The following is a 19,979-nucleotide window of genomic DNA, read 5'->3' as shown; positions in this document are numbered from 1 at the left end:
CATAATTCATGTTGTTGTCCATTTCTAAATCATGTCCATAAACCTTTCAAACCAAAACTAATTGCATTACTTTCAAATATTCAAATTCCATGCATAAACCACAAATTACAATAATCCCATAAACCATTTTTAATTCAAAGTGAAAACATTCCCATTTGAATTCCCATTACAAAACCCATTCATTCAAATCTTTAAAACGTTTACAAGCCATTCTCATACCAAATACCATATATCATTCTGATTCAATTCCAAAACCCTACATTCAATTCAAGTTTACAATTCATAAGACAATTTCAATAATCGTTACGTAATCAATACATAATCATGTATCATTCAATCTTTATTTTTTTACACAAACATTTCCATCATAAATCAAATTCCACTTACGTACATATATTCAGATTCGTTTCCAATATTCAAATTAAAAATCATTCCCATTACATTTCAAATTGATAGTTACAAAAATTAAAACATTACTTATCTAGATCGAAACCCCCCTTTCATGGACAATCCACATGAGTTCCCCTCCAATTCATCATCATGGCATATCCACATGCACAGCCGATATAAACCAAGCCATTCAGCCCAATTGCAATAGAAAAAGGCCGATAAAAACAATTCCAATAAAAGTACATTCAACCACTAAATTCATTCAATAAATTACAACATCGAATCCAAATTGTTCCACTGTTAGTCTGCGGGATTCTTTGCTTCTTGAAGCAGCATCAAGGTCTGAATTATCTACAGGACTGGAGAAAAAAGCTACAAAGAGTAGTAGTCCATGCAGCAACATCAAGGTACTGAAAATGGAGTTGGAAATGAGAAAATTCAAGGGTATCATGGTTCTGCTTCTTTGTCTAATGCAGAAAGAAATTGATTTTAAAGGCATTAACAGGGAAGAAAGAAACATCTACCTGGATTCTAGTAGGAGTCAAAGTTAACAAATCATTGGACATGAACTGATGTGCTGGGATTCGCCTTTTGTATCGTAACTTGACTCATTCAGTGAACATTCCGCCTTTGACTTCTAGGAGTGTGTTTAGCGAGCTGAAAGAAATGTCACCATTCACTTAAAATCCCTTACCAAGTCCAAATAAGTCTAACCTTGATGAAGCAGTGTCGAATTCTGTCACCGGTGGGGGATTCTTATTTTCACAATGGTTGCAATCCTAAAGTTGATCCATTTTTTTAACCACTTTATAAGCCACAAGAATGAATGCATAACAGAATCCAACTGTCAAATAATATAACAGAAAATCAACCAACTGATTCTAACAACTTAACTGAATCCTAACGGTAGAATTCCAACAGAACCCCCAACCGATTCCGGACTCTCTTTCTCAGTCCCAACTAACCTGTAACGGAATCTCGAACCGCCTTAACAGAATGGAATAACTTGGGACCAATTGGATGGATCCCTATATAATTCATTTGAGAGGATGATGAAGAAAAAAAATGACAGAAACCAACCCTGAACCTGCTAACTAATTCTTCACCCTCATGAGGATCAAACGCCTCTTCCCGAGCTGAATCAGCTCTAACTGCTGCGATAATTCTTTTCTAACCACTTGCAACCAACACACCCTAATTCATATGCCATGAGAAGAAAACCTTCACTCTACGATCTAAAACCACCACCTCTTGACATAACCTCGTCAAACCCTCATCACACGCTCACACGCATCCAACAACAGAAGCAGTACAAAAAAAAGAGGAAGAAGTTACAACGACGAGGAAAAGAAAGGGCGATTTGAGATCAAGAAGAGGAAAGTGCATTCGATACCTGTTGAATTCGGTACGTACTCCATTTCATTGTCGGAACCTTTTCTTTTTGTTGGCACACACGATTACAAGACGATTGGAATTATGAATCTTCGAATCCGCGGCAATATGGAACATGACGCATTTAGTTAATGCTAGGAAGGTCGAGTCACCGCTCCGGGATTAGAACGCAAGCATTGATGATAAAGAGCCGCCTAAGAACCACCACATCGCGTCAACTCGACGTGATTTGAAGGACGTGGATAACGACGCTTATTCCTGATTCAAGAGCTTTCACGACCTCCGTTTGATGTCCAAAATGGAGGCAGGAATCTGCGGCCAAAGATCACGGATCTCGTTCTGTTTGACTCTGTTTCCGCGTGAAGTTTCAAAGCAAGAGGATGAGATTAGGAGGGGTTCAAAGATGGGCCATGTGAGTTGAGGAATATGTTTTACGTCGCATTAGATGAGGTTCGCTTGGATCCAAGTTTGAAGATTGGGATGAAGGCCCAAAGGAATCTCTCTTCACACCCACTCCTACTCCTACACCCCCTTCTTCCTGGACTGAACTTAGTGGGCTTCACTTGGGCCTTACATTGTTGATGTCATCAACTACACCTCTTTCTTTCAAAAGCCCAGGTTCTAGTCTTATTTTGGTTTCTTTGCACTTTTTTTTTATTTAGAGTTAATTAGGAATTAGATTAGTTTAATTAGATTCTAATCTTGATTAACTATTTAAGATGATAGAATTTTAGGATTTAATATTGAATTATTTTTAAATAGGTTTAGAAATTAGGATATATTTGATTTTTAGAACTAAGACTAACTTCTCGTTAATCATTGTGATTAAGGAATTTGGACTTAGTTATTAGGAAATATACATGTTGTTAGAATTTTAGAACAATTAGAATAATTTAAGTTATAAATTTGTTTCTATTAGGGTGGTAGAACTCTTTTAAAACCTTGGATTTGATTAACATTAGGTTAGTTAAAAATAATAGACTTTTAGAACATTAGAGTTAATTAGGATTAGTAGAGATAATAAGAAATTAATTAGATTTTAGAAATAGTTTTCCTTTAGTTTAAGTAGGTTCTAAATTTGTTTAAGCTCAGCTAGCTCCTTTTGAATTAGATTTATTCAAGTTGTTTGGGATTTAGATTTTAGACTTTCAATTGATCTTGTTTGGTTAGAAATCCAACCTCATACTATTGTGAAATGACGATTTTACCCTTTAGGGGTTGTTTTGGTACTTTAACTATATAATTGCATGTTCCCTTAGGAATTTAACATAGACTTTTAATCAAGAATTTTGACTAACTATAACATGCTCCCTTAGGTTAGATTGATTATTTCTAACCCTTAGATTAGAATTAATCTTATTTTCGAATTATTTCAAAACCTTCGATTCAAATTGATCAAAAGTAATTTTGATCAATTAAATCCTTTGAACTTGTATAATCCCGCAGTCTAATTTGAGTGGCCAAAAGACCCTTGATCATTTAATAAGACTTTTTCTCTAAACTGTGGAGCTCGAGACCTCAAGTCAGATTCTCAATCAAGGCATCCTCAGTCATACCAAGCAGCGGATAATACAAGTGCTTCAAAGGTGGAAACTTCAAGAGCTTGTTAAATCAAAGTTGAAATTGTGTGGCATGAGCCTTAAGTAATAGAGAAGGAGTGGGACTGGAGAATTCCTACCCCCATTCTGGATATCTTTGGGTATGGGACGAATGACCCAATGCTCATCGTATCCACCTTTATTCATGGACTTCAGAACAATTCTAATCGAACGATTGATAAGGTCTTCAGTACAAGAAACAACCAAGATTCTCCTATCTCCACTTGAGAGTTAGGATGAGAATTACATGCCATGAGCCTTAAGTAGTAAAGAAGGAATGAGACTGGAGCTTTCCTACACTCATTCTGGATATTTTTGGGTGCGAGACGTTTGGCTCGTTTCTTATCGTATTCACCCTTACTCATAGACTTTAGTGTGATTCTTATCAAATAACTATCAAGTCTATTCTCCTATTTCATTCAATCATTCTATCAACTCCTATTTCCTCCTTAATCATCTTGTTTTCAGCCCAAATAGACTGAACTACAAAAGCTCTGATTTCTTTATTGTACTATAAGGATACATAAGCAGGAGAATCCAGTTTCTTTGTGAGCTACCTTATTTATTAATCAATCATTCTTCATTCATCAATCAATACCATCTCTTTGAGATCAAATGTTATTTTTCCTAGGATTCCATTCATATCCTTTTAGGACGCCTAATGAATAGTCCGCCTTGTGAACCAAGAGCTGTTTAGATTGTCCCCAAACATTTAATTTGCTGTGACAGGAGTTTGTATGCCTAGTTTCCTCCACGTCCAGTCAATACCTCTTTCGCTCTTTGGTTCAAAGTTTATTCCTTCATGGATCCAAGATATTTATTCTCCTTTTATTTCAAAAAATTTGTACCCCAGCGAGTGATATATTCTTCCTTGCACCCAACAATATTTTCTTGTGGGTCTCATACTCATCCTTTTAGGACGCCCAATGAACAGTCCGCCTTGTGAACCAAGAGTCGTTTGGCTTGTACCCAAACATCTAATTCATTCCCTTTGGTAAGAAAATACGGTATGTATGCCTCTGTTACTCCACGTATTAGTCTATACCTTTTCACTCTTAGGTTCGAAGCCAGTTGCTTTTGTGAGTCCCCATGTTACCATTTTGTTGGTACGAGTTATAATTTTCATCACTCTCAATATCTTTCTTTGTTTTTGTAGTTCCACGAAATACGATTGCTCTGATTTTCTCATTGCATAATGAGAATACTTAGGCACGAGGATGCGAATCCTTGGCGAGCATACTCCTAATTATTCCTTCCGCCTTAGGGCACAACTTATATCTTCCACGATCCATTACCTACATTCGATCATAAACCGCTCATTCCAGTGACATAATATTTCTTTGAAATTAGATACACTTTATTTGGATACCCATATACACCATTTTAGGACGCCTAATGAAAAGTCTGCATTCGTACCAAGAGTTATTTGGATTGTCCCCAGATATTTAATTCCTTCTTTTTGGCCAAGATGCTTGCTTCCCTCTATGTTATGAATCCCATTTCTCCTATGGATTCCAATATACCATTTCCTTTGATTTCAAACTATACCTTTTCAGTCATTGTTACCAAATTTCAATTATGTGACTTTGGTCACTTCATTCCATTCATCTTCGTGATACATTCATTATTCTACCTTCATTCACTTCATGTGATATACCCTATTCTTTGAGCCAAATACAACATACATTTGTGCTCCATCTTGTACCCCTTTGTGAACAAAGAGATGTTCGGCTTGTACCCAAACACCTAATTCATTCTTTTTCGGTTATTCCAATACAGTGATACCATGTCTTAGACCCCTCACTTGTTGGTTTATACAAGTTTTACTCTTGGGTTCACGTTTTTACCCCTTGTTGGAGTTCAAATCACACAATCCTTTGGTTCAGACCATACTTTTGATCACAACTTCCTTTCACCTCCTACCACTAGTTCTTTGAACTACAGAGCTCTGAGTTCCTCATTGCACTATGAGGATACGTAGGCATGAGGGCCCTAATCCTCACCGAGCACTCTATCTATTTCTTTTCCTTTTCCCATCGTTTTGCGAGTAATATTTAGATATAACACCTATTCGAGCGAGAACAATCAAAATGGTTCATATGGAGTGCCATGGATGTTAGGGGTGATAATACCTTCCCCTAGCATAACTGACTTCCTTACCCAACATATCTCTTTCCCCCGAGTTTTATCGATGTTTTCCCTTTCTTCCGGGAATAAATAAAGTTCGATGGCGACTCTGTTGTATGTTCGAGCGTGCGATACATTCGGGTATATTTCCTCTAGCTTCAGACAGGAGAAATGACAACATCTCTCTTAGTAGTGATCTTTGCACTATGAACCCTCTTCCCCTTACCATCGAGCGTGCGATACATTTGGGCCTATGAGTCTCTCGAAGAAGTTGTTCCAGCCTTGAACATTCAAAGTTTCAGTGAAATCAAAACCGTTATACTTTAGGTTTTTAAAATCAATAATGGTTTCATATAACACTGTTAACTCATTAACTGGAGTGTGAAGGGTTACCTCAGGAATCCCTTCAAACATTGTGTTGCTTTCGGTTGCCTTTGAGGAGCTTGGAGATTGTTGTTGTTCATCAGCCATTTGATTTGAAGAAGATAAAGATGAAGATGAAGAACAGTTGCAGAGAGAAAAATCTTGTTTTAAGGTTTGAAAACTTAAAGTGTGGGAAAGATGTGCGCGTATTGTGAAAATGTGAGTGAAGTGGGTTTATATAGAAAATTTTGCAATGATGAAAAAAGGGAATACGCAGTCATAGGGGGCAGCGTAAGAGTTTAAACCTAATTCCAAGAATTATTACACCCAATGTGTCACGCTTTCATCACGCATGCTTGGAAATTGGGACAGTTGTCGCCACTAAGAACCACATGAAATCAAACGACAAGACAACCATTTAATGCAACAGTTGTTCAGAATCAGGAAGACAAATTGATAAGATTGCTTTTGATCAGAACCTTTCTAATTCATGAAAACTTGCTTACTTCAGAAAGCTCATGTTTCAGAGTCAAAAAGAAAACAACCTCAGAAACTAATCCAGATTTCTGAAGACTTTTACATTATGAAAAACATGTTTTTATTCTGTACATAATTTCATAAATAAGTTTTCCATAATGAACATGAATCTATCTTCAGCAAAGGGTTTTGTAAATATATCAACCCATTGATGGTCTTTATCAACAAATTTTAAGTGGAAAATTCCCTTCTGAACATAGTCATGTAAAAAGTGATGTTTTATTTCAATATGCTTATCCTTAGAATGTAAGATAGGATTCTTAGATAAACAAATAGCAAAAGTATTATCATAGAGAATAGGAATGTTACTCTTAGATATCTGATAATATTTCAGATGACTCTTCATCTAGAGTATCTGAGTGCTGCATCCAGAAGCTGCAATGTATTCAGCTTCAGCTGTTGAGAGCGCAATTGTTGATTGTCTCTTCCTAGACCATGAGATCAAGTTATCTCCAAGAAACTGGCAACTTCCAGAAGTACTTTTTCTTTCAATTCTATCTCCAACATAGTCAGTGTCACAATAGCCTACTAATTTATACTCACTTTATTTTCTATAAAATAAACCAAGGTTAGTAGTACCTTTTAGATACCTAAAGATTCTCTTAACAGCAGTTAAGTGAGTTTCACCATGATCTGATTGGAAGCGAGCACAAAAGCAGACACTGATAAGATATTGAATCTAGAAGTGGTTAGATATAGAAGAGAACCTATCATACCTCTGAATAGCTTCATAGTTACCTTACTGCTTACCTCTTCTTTCTCCAGAATACATGTAGGATGCATTCGAGTCTTGGCTAGCTTGCTTATGATAAGTTAAATTTCTTCAGAAGTTCCTTTGTGTATTTTCTTTGATGAATATAAGTGCCATCTGATCTTTGATCAATCTGGATTCTCATAAAGAACTTAAGTTCTCCCATCAGACTCATTTCGAATTCTTCCTGCATAGACTTAGAAAAATCTTTGCACAACGACGCATTATCAGAACCAAAAATAATATCATCAACATATATTTACACAACCAGAATGTCATTCTTGAAGGTTTTGCAAAAGAGAGTTGTGTCCACCTTCCCTCTGGTAAAATCGTTTTCCAAAAGAATGTTGCTTAGTTTGTCATACCAAGCTCTTGGAGCTTGCTTTAGACCATACAAAGATATTTTCAATTTAAAAACAAAATCAGGATTTTGAGAACTTCCATAACCAGGAGACTAATGCATATATACTTTTTCAGAAATATATCCATTCAGGAATGCACTCTCAACATCCATCTGATAAAGGATGATATTACAATTGACTTCAAAAGAAATTAAAAAAAGAATAGACTCTAACCTGGCAACTGGAGCAAAGGTTTTTGTATAGTCTATACCTTCTTACTGACTATAACCCTGTGCTACCAGTCGAGCTTTGTTTTTGACAACCTCTCCTTTCTCATTCAGCTTATTTCTGAAGACCCATCTGGTTCCAATCACATGGAAACCTTTTGGTTTCTGAACAAGATCCCAGACACCGTTTCTGGTTAACTGGAGACACCAGACCTATAAGAGTTTCTTCAGAAGGTATGAATGAAGATCTAGTTTTGACTGAAGCATTCTTGTCTCCCATAATCAATTCTTCATAATGAGAAGTTCTTGATTTGCTCTTCTTCTGATGAGTTGGATCAGTTATTGCTTCCGGTTGAGTCAGTTCTTCAGATTCTTTGGCTTTTCCTTCTGAGTCTTTTTCTCCAGAGACAAAGTCTTTGGATTCTGAAAGATCTTTTAGCCTTTTTATTTTATTCATTTTTAAGCATTTTTGATCCCAACTTTTGAGGTTAAGTCACCCTTAATTTTGTTGACCTTCTCCATTTTTTTTGGACTTTTATTTGATGTTTAAATACACCTTTGACATTTTTTCTTTTATTTTCTTTTATTAATCATTATTAATTAATTTTTATTTTATTTTTTATAATCCCTTGATGTTTTTAATTGAGTTGACTGCTTGGTTGATGAATTCTTCCCCATATTAAATCGTTGATAGATGGAGTTGAGGTTGATTCAACCTTCTTTGATCCAAAACTGTTGATAGATGATCACATATCATCTCCAATACTTTGCATCAATGATAGGTTAACACTCGATGCCTCATATTTTGAGTCCTTTGATTTGTGGATATAATGGTCCCTATATGAATTCCTTGACTCTGCTCCTCACTTCTTTTTATCTTCATCTCTTTTATTCTTTTAATCATTGTAAGACATGTTGTAGGAGATTAACTTTGTGTTAATTATCTAACTTGCTTGATACATACATTATTATTGATCGGCCTCATATAGGTATGGATTCTACATAAGCCTACTTACAATTGCTTAACATAATGCTAAATTGTCTCGACATTATTCATTAATCATTAACTCCTAACATTACTTTATGCTCTTTACATTATTTCCATTTAATTCTTGGCATTTAATTCAAGTCATTTAGTTTATGTCATTTACCCCTATGTCATTTACTTAATGCACTTTACTTTCATGTCTCATTAATCATCTCACTTCATATTCTATTCATATTGCCTTATTCATCTGTTGCTTCTTATCTTGTTGATTGATCTGTTTGTTAAATATCAATGAATCAAAACATGATAAAAGTAACTTGGACTTAATCTTAAACATATGCTTGACTTGGAGTGTTGAATATCTTTTGGACAATGGACTTTGACTTAGGTTTAGACCCTTTTCTTGACTTGGAGTGACCTTGGACCCATGGACCTTATGGACACTTTGACTTGCTTTTCTCTTGTTGGACTTTTGAGTTGTGGTCTATTTCATTTGTTTATTCATCTACCTCTTGTATTCATATGCTTAGGTTTAGCACACTCTCACACGCAAATGGCTTTCTCTTAGGCTACTTAACAATGAGACATAGGTCTTTACACTTTGCACCCACATGGATTTATCTTGGGCTACCTAACAATGAAAACTTAGGCTATTATTGTATGATCATGCATCTTTGTTTATTCACCAATTCTACTCCTTTAATTTGGCTTGTCAAATTTCACATTTGATCAACTATATCTTTTCATCTGATACGCTCCCCCCTTTTGTCTTTGTCAAGTGACCATAAGTCCCTTGGTCACTTGATGGGACTTGTCTCTATTACTTTTGAGCTTCATCTTCTCAGTAAGTATAACATTTCTGATAGATCCCAGTCACTTCCCTCAGCATATCTCAATCATCCCCACAAGCATACTCGGGAACCTGCTTCAACAACTTGTTAGTCATTGACTAAACTTTCATCCTATGAGCATTAAGAAATAGAAAATTATGAGGGGGATATTCCCTACACTTGTCTAGAGTACCTTTGTGCATAGGATATAGATCCTATCTGCTCAGAGTATTCGTTTCTATTCATAGACTTTAGTGATATTCTAGTTAATTCACCGTCAAGTCTGCAACTTGCCCTTGTGGAACTTTTATCTCTCTTGATTTTAACACCATTTTAATCACTTTTCTTAGGGACACACCTCTATGGTTAACCCCTTATCATTTTTTGTTGTGGATCCCTTTATGGTTATTCCCTAGGTTGGCACCCTTATCGTTATTCCCCTTCTTGGTTTAAACACCATCGTAATCACTTTTCTTAGAGACACACCTTTATGGTTAACCCTCTATCAATTTCTTTTAGGTTGACACCTTTATGGTTATTCCCTGGGTTTACATCTTTATGGTTATTCCTCTTCTTGGTTTGAACACCATTGTAATCACCTCTCTTAGGGACACATCTTTCATGGTTAACCCCTATCCTTTTCTTTGGGATACATCTTCATGGTCATTCCTCATTTCTTGATTTAAACATCATTGCAATCACCTTTCTTAGGGACACACCTATATGCTTAAACCCTCCCTCTCTTGGTTTTGACATCACTTTTATCTTTTAGTTATTGGTTATGATACCATAATTTTAGGTTGGCACCTTTATAGTTATTCCCTAGGTTGACACCTTTATGGTTATTCCCTTTCTTGGTTTAAACACCTCCTTTCCATATGAGACCAAATGCTTTGGTAATACCCTTTTCATGCGAGTCCCAGTGCTTTGACAAGTTCCTGCTTTTCTCCCTTACCATATTATCGCATTACGCGAAAAACCGATGGGAAAAGACACAGAGCCGCCACCGTGCGTTATTTATCCCAAAGGAGGGAAAGGAAACGCTCGAAGTAAACCTGGAAAGGAATGGTCTCACGACCAGAGATGCAAGGATCGGGAGTCGGTTATGCGAAGGGAAGGTATTAGCACCCCTACGCATCCGTCGTACTCGACGGGATCCACGCTCAGAAAGAATAGAATAAGGTTGCTGAATAAATGCTCAAAAACTGCACAAAACTGGAGTGAAACACAGGAAAGACGGAAGGAAGAGGACTCGGCAGGATGTCGCATCCTGGGCCTACGTAGTTTGTCAGACACAAACATCAGAGTCGACGTAGTTCGGGGGAACGGGAAACGTGCTCGCTAGGACCTCGCATCCTATGCATACGTATCTTCTCTAACCAGAGGAAGAATCATAGCACTCGTAGCTCGGCTAACGCACGCCAAACAAAACGCTAAACGGAGACGCTGAGACGTCAGAGCAAACACCCGAACACAAACTGGAAACGGAATGCCAACCGCTGGGCTTACATCCGACTCCACAAAAGAAACGAAAATAGGAATCCGAATGCCAATCGCTGGACTTACATCAGACTCCAAACAAACAAACACACACGGGAAACCGACTGCCAATCGTTGGACTTACGTCAGACTCCAAGCACACACACAAGAAGAAGGAGGGTCTCGATTGCAACTAGGGCAAGAGAAAGGGAAGGTCTCGATCGCAACGGGGGCGAGAGAAAAAGGATCAAAGTTAGTCGTTAGTCAAACTCGACAAGACATCGCATCTCGTGCCTACGTATCTCATCTGGACATGAGAATCAGAGTTGCCGTAGTTCGGCTAAACTATTTCTGCTTGGTTTGTGTTTTTTAAGTGGACAACGTCACTACGCAATCTACCAGATGCTCGACCTTTGGAGACTTACTCACCTGTAGTAGAAGGAGTTAACGTGTTCTTAAGGGAAGGTAATGTTTGTTTGTGTTTTAGGATGCTCACGCAAGAAAGGAAGTCCTAGACGAAGGAACCGTGCTACCTTAATTGACATGCAAACGAGACTACGCGAAGTCTAGAAAACCTAGGGGATACAATCACACCACACAAACACATACAACATGAAGTAAACACACCAACAAGGGGCTCAAACATCAAGGCTGGGCTTTAGTCAAGGGGTCATATCAACCTCGACAAACAAGCCAACTGGAAAGGTATTTGAGGGCTCTTAACCACTGACATTGACCGTCAGGGTGAGCAGATGAAAGGTAATGAGGATAAGACCCCATAGCTCTTAACCCGGGCCTGGGTGAGCTTCAATCAATGAAAATGTGGGAGTCCAGAATGTGAGACTCTACTCCACTTGACTGACTCTATATACAAAGGATCTTGGGTGTTTATTCAAAATGAATCAACACGTAGTGCGAGCAAGATGAAAGACTCAACTGAATAACAGGGGGTGAATTGCACATCCCTTCTATCTGCCAATTGCCTCTTCACTTAGGAGGACTTGAAGTGCATGGCACAAAAGTAAACAAACACAGTCATTGCCTCTTAAGGAGGACTTCAGCCAAATGCCTGCCAAACATAAACGACAGGGCTTCCAGACTACATGAAGTTAAAGGGATTACCTAAGTGGTATGCCAACCACAAGCAAAGCAACTCAAGATATGAGTTAAAGCTACTAAAGTACCTGTAAGAAAATCAAACAAGTCAATATTCACATTCAGACAAACCAAACAGACAGTCAACAGTGAGATAACCAATATACACAATGTAAGTCAACAACTCAAGTGAGTTAACCACCCAAGGACCTACAACACAATCAAAATGAGTTAAACAAAGCAAATTGTATCTCAAGAAAAGAGATCACATCATCCATTAGGACTTATTGCTTGAACCTGAAATGCAAAGCTCAAATTGTAAGTTCAAACCCCTAGGGCAAAGCCTAGGGTCAAAGGTGAGGCAAAAAGTCAAAACAGAAGCTAAAACTCAACATGAAGCTCATTTAAACAATCATGAACATGTCCTAAAAAGTACCAAATCAAAATCATCAAGCAAAGTCATGTAGTGAGCAAGAGAAGACCAAGGCAATTTCAAAGCACACAAATGGACATTAAGAATCAAAATTCCATATTAAAACAGAAATGACTCAAACAATCTTGGAAATTTTTATGTGCATACAACATGTCAAACACAATCATCATGCCAAAAATTAGAATCAACAGAATTCAATTGACCTAGAAATGAAAATTCACAAGTATGACATCAAATTGTGTGACACACATTGTCACACCTAAAGTACATGTGTCCAAAACAGAGAAGAAAATTGCTAAAAATGCCAAATAAAATCTCACAAATCCAGCATCATGTTAGGAATCATCATGTAAAATTTCATGGTAATTGAATCATGTATGAGCATTTCACAACAATGTGAATGAGGCATGGTCCATTTGTATACATGTTCAATCAATTCAACACAATCAAAAATCCAGACATGGTAAAATCATAAAATCAACACCATAAAATACTAGACAAACACATGATCATGTAGAAAAAAATTGGGAATTAATTGGATCATTATTCTATTTTTTATGATTTTTTTGAATAGCATGGATAAAATGAAATAAAAATGCAAAAACATGGCAAATAATATTGAAATGAATTGGAAAATGTACATTGCATTCAGGCTGGATCGAACATAGGTCTCATGGCTCAAGGAAGCGCTAGCAAAATGCTACGTTCCACTTATCTGATGTGGCTAGCCACAACAATGGTCAAGGCATGCGTGGACAAGTCAATGCAAGCTGAACCAATGGAAGTGACACCAACGTGCCACGCAAGCGCCAGGTCAAAATGAATTAAAACAAAAGATGCAAAACTGAAGGATCGAACGCGCGTTTATGGAGTGAGAGGCGCTTCTACAGTGGTTTATCAAGCGCTGAACCAGAACAAGCCCTAGAACTGTTCCTCACGGCCAGCCACGGTGGAAACCACCATCTTCTTCATGAAGACGGTGGAGGAACAGTATGAACATCCAATTTTTTTTCCAGATTTCATTAAAATTTATATCAAATGAAAGCTCATTCCACGTACATCACAGATCAAGCATTATCTCATCCTAACAATTCATGAATCAAGAGAATCGAAGACAAACATTTTTGTACTCAAACTTTCAATTCACCATATCTCAGCCAATACTCAACCAAATCACATGAAATTTTCACCAGATTGATCAGCAAGAGAAGATCTACACTAACATGGCAAAAGAATGGAGAATTAAGAGCTTCGAAAAAACGTACCTCTTGAAGAGCAGTTACTGGAATTTGTAGATTCAAGGCCTCACACGATCCAAATCCACTCCTGTATCACTGTTATGAAGTTTGAAGTAGAAATTGAGGCTTGGAACTGCTTGGATCTTGCTCAAAAATCAGTTTCCATTGCTATGTTCTTGAGCTTCATATGCTTGATTTCCACTCGAATCTTCCAAACCAAAGCTTGATCTACACTAAATGAATATCAGAGAACCAAAATATGGAAGAAAATTAAGGTGTTATGTGGAAGAATTTCAAATTTCAATGGAGAGAAAAATTTGGAGGGAAAGTTTGAATCTAGATCTAGAATGATGAATTCTGAAAATCCTGTTAGGATTATCCTTTTATATGCTGTGTTAATCCATTTGCTAATTAGAATTAAGCATGGTTAATGAAATTTTAGTGAGAAATAAGGTGTAGTGCAAAAATTGATTTTTCACCCCATGCATGCAACATGCACGTGAACAGTACCACATGGCCATGCAATTTCACTTAAAATCATCTTATGAACATGTTGGAATGGTTAAAAAGTTCATATGATGCACCAAATTCAAATTCATGATTTTCCCTCCAAAATGAGCATGAATGAGCAAATGGTCATGTGATGAAATTTCATGCAATGCCTTGATGGATTTGGAAAATATGAGTCATGACAAGCATTATGCAAAAAGAGGCACTCAATTTGGAGTTCTAGATCAAAAGTTATGGCTTGTTGAAGTTCCATGCACACTTGGCAATGATTTGATCATATCTTCTCAACCATTCATCAGATGCTCATGATATTGGACTTTTTGGAAATGGGAGAGAAAGATCTTCAACTTTAATGTTGGACAAAATTTCATTTGAAGCTTCTTTGATGTTAGAAAGTCAAGTTGAATTTGGTCCAAAAACTTGCCATTTTTGGAAACTTGAAATTATAGGTCACTTTCCATTTTGGGAAACTTTTGATCTGGCTTCAAAATCTTCAAGGTAGATGTTTGACATGATGAATAAACCTCTTTTGGACATGAATGAAGTGTCTCAAACCATTTCTCCACCTCCTAGCCCTCAGTTGACTTGTAGTTGACTTTTATGGGCCCTAGATGACCTGAAACTGCACTGTGGACTTTGAGCCTCTAGCACCTGGTTAAATTAATTCAAAATGAACCTTGGCTCATATAAGCTCTCTAAAACAACCATAGGGCCTTCATCTCAAGAAAAACCTTGCTCTTTTGCACTGAGGAATTCTCCTGATGCCAGTCTTGATTGATAAGATGCAATACACTATGCAATGTTAATGTAATGTTAGTGCAATGTCAATGACCTAAAAAATGAAATGAATTCATGAATGGGGGGTGAAAATTTGAGGTGCTACAGCTGCCCCTATTCAATCAACTGGGAACCTGAGCGGGTGAGAGCAGCGGCTGTCAGACCTTCAAGATAAACAGGGATTGAATACCAACAGAACCGTAGAAAAGAAAAGAATGTTCACCAATGGCAACTTCCAATGGGGATTTGATATTCATCACTGGACCAGACAAGACGTTTTACCGCCGACTCTACTGGGGATTTTGATTTTTACCGGAAAAAGGAACCACGACCAGACGCCAACGGACGAATGGGAAGAAAAACTCAACCAGACATCATCGGATGAAAGGGAGAAAGAAGCCACGACCAGACGCCAACGGACGAATGGGAAGAACTCGACCAGACATCAACGGATGAAAGGGAGAAAGAAGCCACGACCAGACATCGACAGATGAATGGGAAGAACTCGACCAGACATCATCGGATGAAAGGGAGAAAGAAACCACGACCAGACATCGAAAGACGATGAATGGGAAGAGAACCACGACCAGACGCCAACGGACGAATGGGAAAGAGAAACCACGACCAGACGCCAACGGATGAATGGGAAAGAGAAACCACGACCAAACATCAACAGATGAATGGGAAGGACTCAACTAGACATCAACGGATGAATGGGAGAAAGAAACCACGACCAGACATCGAAAGATGATGAATGGGAAGAGAAACCACGACCAGACGCCAACGGACGAATGGGAAAGAGAAACCACGACCAGACGCCAACGGACGAATGGGAAAGAGAAACCACGACCAAACATCAACAGATGAATGGGAAAAAGAAACCACGACCAGACATCAACAGATGAATGGGAAGGACTCAACCGGACATCAACGGATGAATGGGAGAAAGAAACCACGACCAGACATCGAAAGATGATGAATGGGAAGAGAAACCACGACCAGACGCCAACGGACGAATGGGAAAGAGAAACCACGACCAGACGCCAACGGACGAATGGGAAAGAGAAACCACGACCAGACATCAACAGATGAATGGGAAAAAGAAACCATGACCAGACATCGAAAGATGATGAATGGGAAGAGAAACCACGACCAGACGCCAACGGACGAATGGGAAAGAGAAACCACGACCAGACGCCAACGGACGAATGGGAAAGAGAAACCACGACCAGACGCCAACGGACGAATGGGAAAGAGACTCGATGTTGACGGACATCGAAAGATGATGTCTACAGACACCAAAAAGAAGGACCCACACGGGGATCAACATGACACCTACTGGTATCACAGGGATGACATTTACATATGTCAAGACAAGGCCAGACACTTACCGGGGATTACTCTGGTGAAGTCGAGCTTTCCTTTTACTGATGGGTGAGGAAATAAACCTCTCTGGGGAGTACCAATCTTGAATACTGTCAAGAGCAACTGCAGCAAACGTGCCATACAGATGTTCACCTCTACTGGGGGTATGATCCAATCTGGTTTAACACATGTATGCATATGTTCGAGTTTCCTATGGCGTAATGCTCCATACTGGATGGAAATGCTACGCGATTTGAGGATGCAAATGCAAATGATAATTACTATATGCAAAATGCAAAGGGAGGAAAACTCCTGCTGGGAGAGCAAACGATCACTCTGCTGAGCACACGAATCTGATTCGGTCTTCCAACTCTGTGGGGAGACACAACAACTCTGCTGCGGATACTTCGCTGATCTGCCACTCTGGGGACGGCAGAGAAACCAACTCAACTGGGGAGTCCTCTATTGGGAAATACCAACCTTCCAATCATTCTGGGGGATAGCACTGCCGCTGTGGAAACGAATAATCCTCACTGGGGACGACATCCACTGAACCCGATCCATTTGGGGACTCCGCCGGGGGAAACAACCAATGCAAAACTCCGCTGGGGAAACTGCCAACTTCATACTTGCTGGGGAACCAACATTCTTAACTCGGCTGGGGATTACAGTACTTCAAACCTGGCTGCTGAGGAACGACTTACCCACAGACACCTCCGCTGGGGAAATAACAATCTTCCGGCTCGCTGGGGAAACTAACAGTCCTCAGACTTGCTGGGAAAAGGTAGCCTTCAATCCTGGCTGGAAAACATCTTCAACCCTGCTGGGGATCGCAATCACCTTCAGGCCTGGCTGTCGAGGAAACACTGGCCTCGGACTCACCGGGGAGAATCAAGCTCTGACCTTGCTTTCGACAACCCAACTTCTCACACGACTGGACAGTGTTGTAACAACTTTGAACAAACTGTGGCTCATCTGCTTTAGCCAGTAATCAAAGATAGTAATCTGCAAAACAGCAAGACATACATGCCCCAGGGGATTGTATGGACAAGAAACACCCAAGTGTAATCAACGTTCAGAATGATTTTCAAATGTTTTATCTTTCTGCACGTTATTGTCTAGCCTTCATGTTTTTTATGTGCAATGTTTATCAAAAATTCGGACGTTTTGCAAACAAAACAGTAAAATAAAAAAACAAGAGAGCAATTTAACTGAATAACGACTTTTATTGATTGAAAATGGGCCTGAAAAGGCAAATACATCAGGAAGCAATTCCTAGGAAGAGGTAATTGCGCCAAAACAAGGAAATAAACTATCCTATTGGCAATGTGAACACGACATCCACTATTTTCCAATTCTGTTATGACTCGTATATCCTCAATTTCCCCCAAATTCCCTGCTTTCTGAGAAGAACGATTGGACCGATCATATCCTTCGAGATGGTAGACACTGAAGCGTGATGAAGTACAGATAACTCGGACTGCATCCTTCGCTTTAATCCCTCTTTTGCCTGGATCGCCTTTTCAGGTTTTCAATCCACCGGGATACCCATTTTTGCCAAAGCCGCCTTTGCAGGTTTTCGACTTACCGGGTGTACATATTCTTTTTCTTTATCCCTAACTTTTGCCCGAACCCTTTTTCTTTTCTTTTTTTTTTGGTTCGCCGGGATGCCGTTTTTTGCCTGGACTCTTTTATTCTTTTCGTCCGGGTCAATTTTGCAAAGTATTTTTTGACTACATCTGAGTTTACAGGGGATAGAAAATCTTCACCATCCATAGTTGTTAGCATCAAGGCTCCACCAGAGAAAACCTTCTTAACAACATACGGACCTTCATAATTTGGAGTCCACTTGCCCCTGTTACCTGTACCGGGAGGAAGGATCCTATTCAAAACCAAATCACCTGTTTGATAGCTTCGAGGACGCACCTTCTGATCAAAGGCCTTCTTCATTCTTCTCTGATACAGCTGCCCATGGCCCACAACTGCTAACCGTTTCTCTTCGATAAGGCTCAACTCATTGAACCTCGTCCGAATCCACTCAGCTTCGTCTAGCTTGACATCCAGCAAGACTCTCAAAGAAGGAATCTCCACTTCAACAGGTAGGACTGCCTCTATACCATACACAAGGGAGTAAGGGGTTGCTCCGGTCGACGTACGTACTGAGGTACGGTACCCATGCAAAGCGAAAAGCAACATCTCATGCCAATCCTTGTACGTAACGACCATCTTCTGCATAATCTTCTTGATGTTCTTGTTTGCCGCCTCTACAACACCATTCATCTTCGGTCTGTAAGGAGAAGAATTGTGATGTTCGATCTTGAAATCTCTGCAAAGCTCTTTCATCATCTTGTTATTGAGACTCGAACCATTATCAGTAATGATTCTCTCCGGAACCCCATAACGACAGATTATCTCCTTCTTGATGAATTGGGCAACCACTTGCTTGGTAACATTAGCATAGGAAGCCGCTTCCACCCACTTGGTGAAGTAATCAATCGCAACCAGGATGAAGCGATGTCCATTAGAAGCAGTAGGTTCAATCTTCCTAATCATATCGATGCCCCACATCGCGAATGGCCAAGGCGAATTCATGAAATTCAGAGGGCTTGGTGGTACATGCACCTTATCTGCATAGATCTGGCATTTATGGCACTTCCGAGTGTATTTGAAACAATCGGATTCCATGGTTATCCAGTAATAATCGACTCTCAACAACTTCTTGGACATTGCATGACCACCAACATGGGTACCGAAAGATCCCTCGTGTACTTCCTGCATCAACATGTCTGCTTCATGTCTATCCACACATCTGAGCAGAACCATGTCAAAAATCCTCTTATACAACACATCATCCTGATTCAAATAAAAGCTTCCAGCTAGCCTTCTCAGGGTTTTCTTGTCATTCTTTGACGCTCCCTCAGGATACTCCTGGCATTTGAGGAAATTCTTAATATCGTAGTACCACGGCTTCTCATCAACAACAGACTCGGCTGCAAACACATACGCAGGCCTCTCGAGTCGATTCACAGCAACGTGTGGCACATGATTATGCCAATGAACTTTGATCATAGAAGACAAAGTAGCCAAAGCATCAGCCATCTGATTTTCATCTCGGGGCACATGATACAATTTCACCGTCTTGAAGAAAGTCAAGATCCTTCTGGTGTAATCTCGATAAGGAATCAAATGCGGCTGGTGAGTATTCCAGTCTCCATTGACTTGGTTAATCACTAGAGCGGAATCTCCATAAATGTCAAGAGTTTTGATTCTTAGATCGATGGATTCTTCAATCCCCATGATACAAGCCTCGTACTCAGCTTCATTGTTGGTTACGTCAAAAGTCAATCTGGCAGAAAAAGGTATGTGTGCACCTTTAGGATTGATAAGTACTGCTCCAACACTGTTTCCATTCACATTTACTGCCCCATCAAACATCAGCGTCCACTTGTCATCAGGATCCGGTCCTTCCTCGACAAGAGGCTCTTCACAATCTTTCATCTTGAGGTACATGATGTCTTCATCAGGGAATTCAAACATC

At 39.2% G+C, this 19,979-nt stretch overlaps 1 long non-coding RNA gene across 1 annotated transcript; it reads right to left on the bottom strand.

The window, feature by feature from the left end:
• Positions 1–368: 368 nt before the first annotated feature.
• On the bottom strand, positions 369–2,284 carry LOC127101522 (uncharacterized). The gene is made up of 2 exons (XR_007794650.1): positions 915–2,284; positions 369–800 (listed from the first exon to the last, which is right to left on the bottom strand). It is a non-coding gene; the product is annotated as an uncharacterized LOC127101522 (long non-coding RNA).
• Between the last annotated feature and the right edge of the window lie 17,695 nt (positions 2,285–19,979).

Source organism: Lathyrus oleraceus, chromosome 7 (genome assembly GCF_024323335.1).
Source record: "Lathyrus oleraceus cultivar Zhongwan6 chromosome 7, CAAS_Psat_ZW6_1.0, whole genome shotgun sequence".
NCBI lineage: Eukaryota > Viridiplantae > Streptophyta > Magnoliopsida > Fabales > Fabaceae > Lathyrus > Lathyrus oleraceus.
Note: the sequence above shows the minus strand (reverse complement) of the source record. Positions and strands in the feature narration are given on the sequence as shown.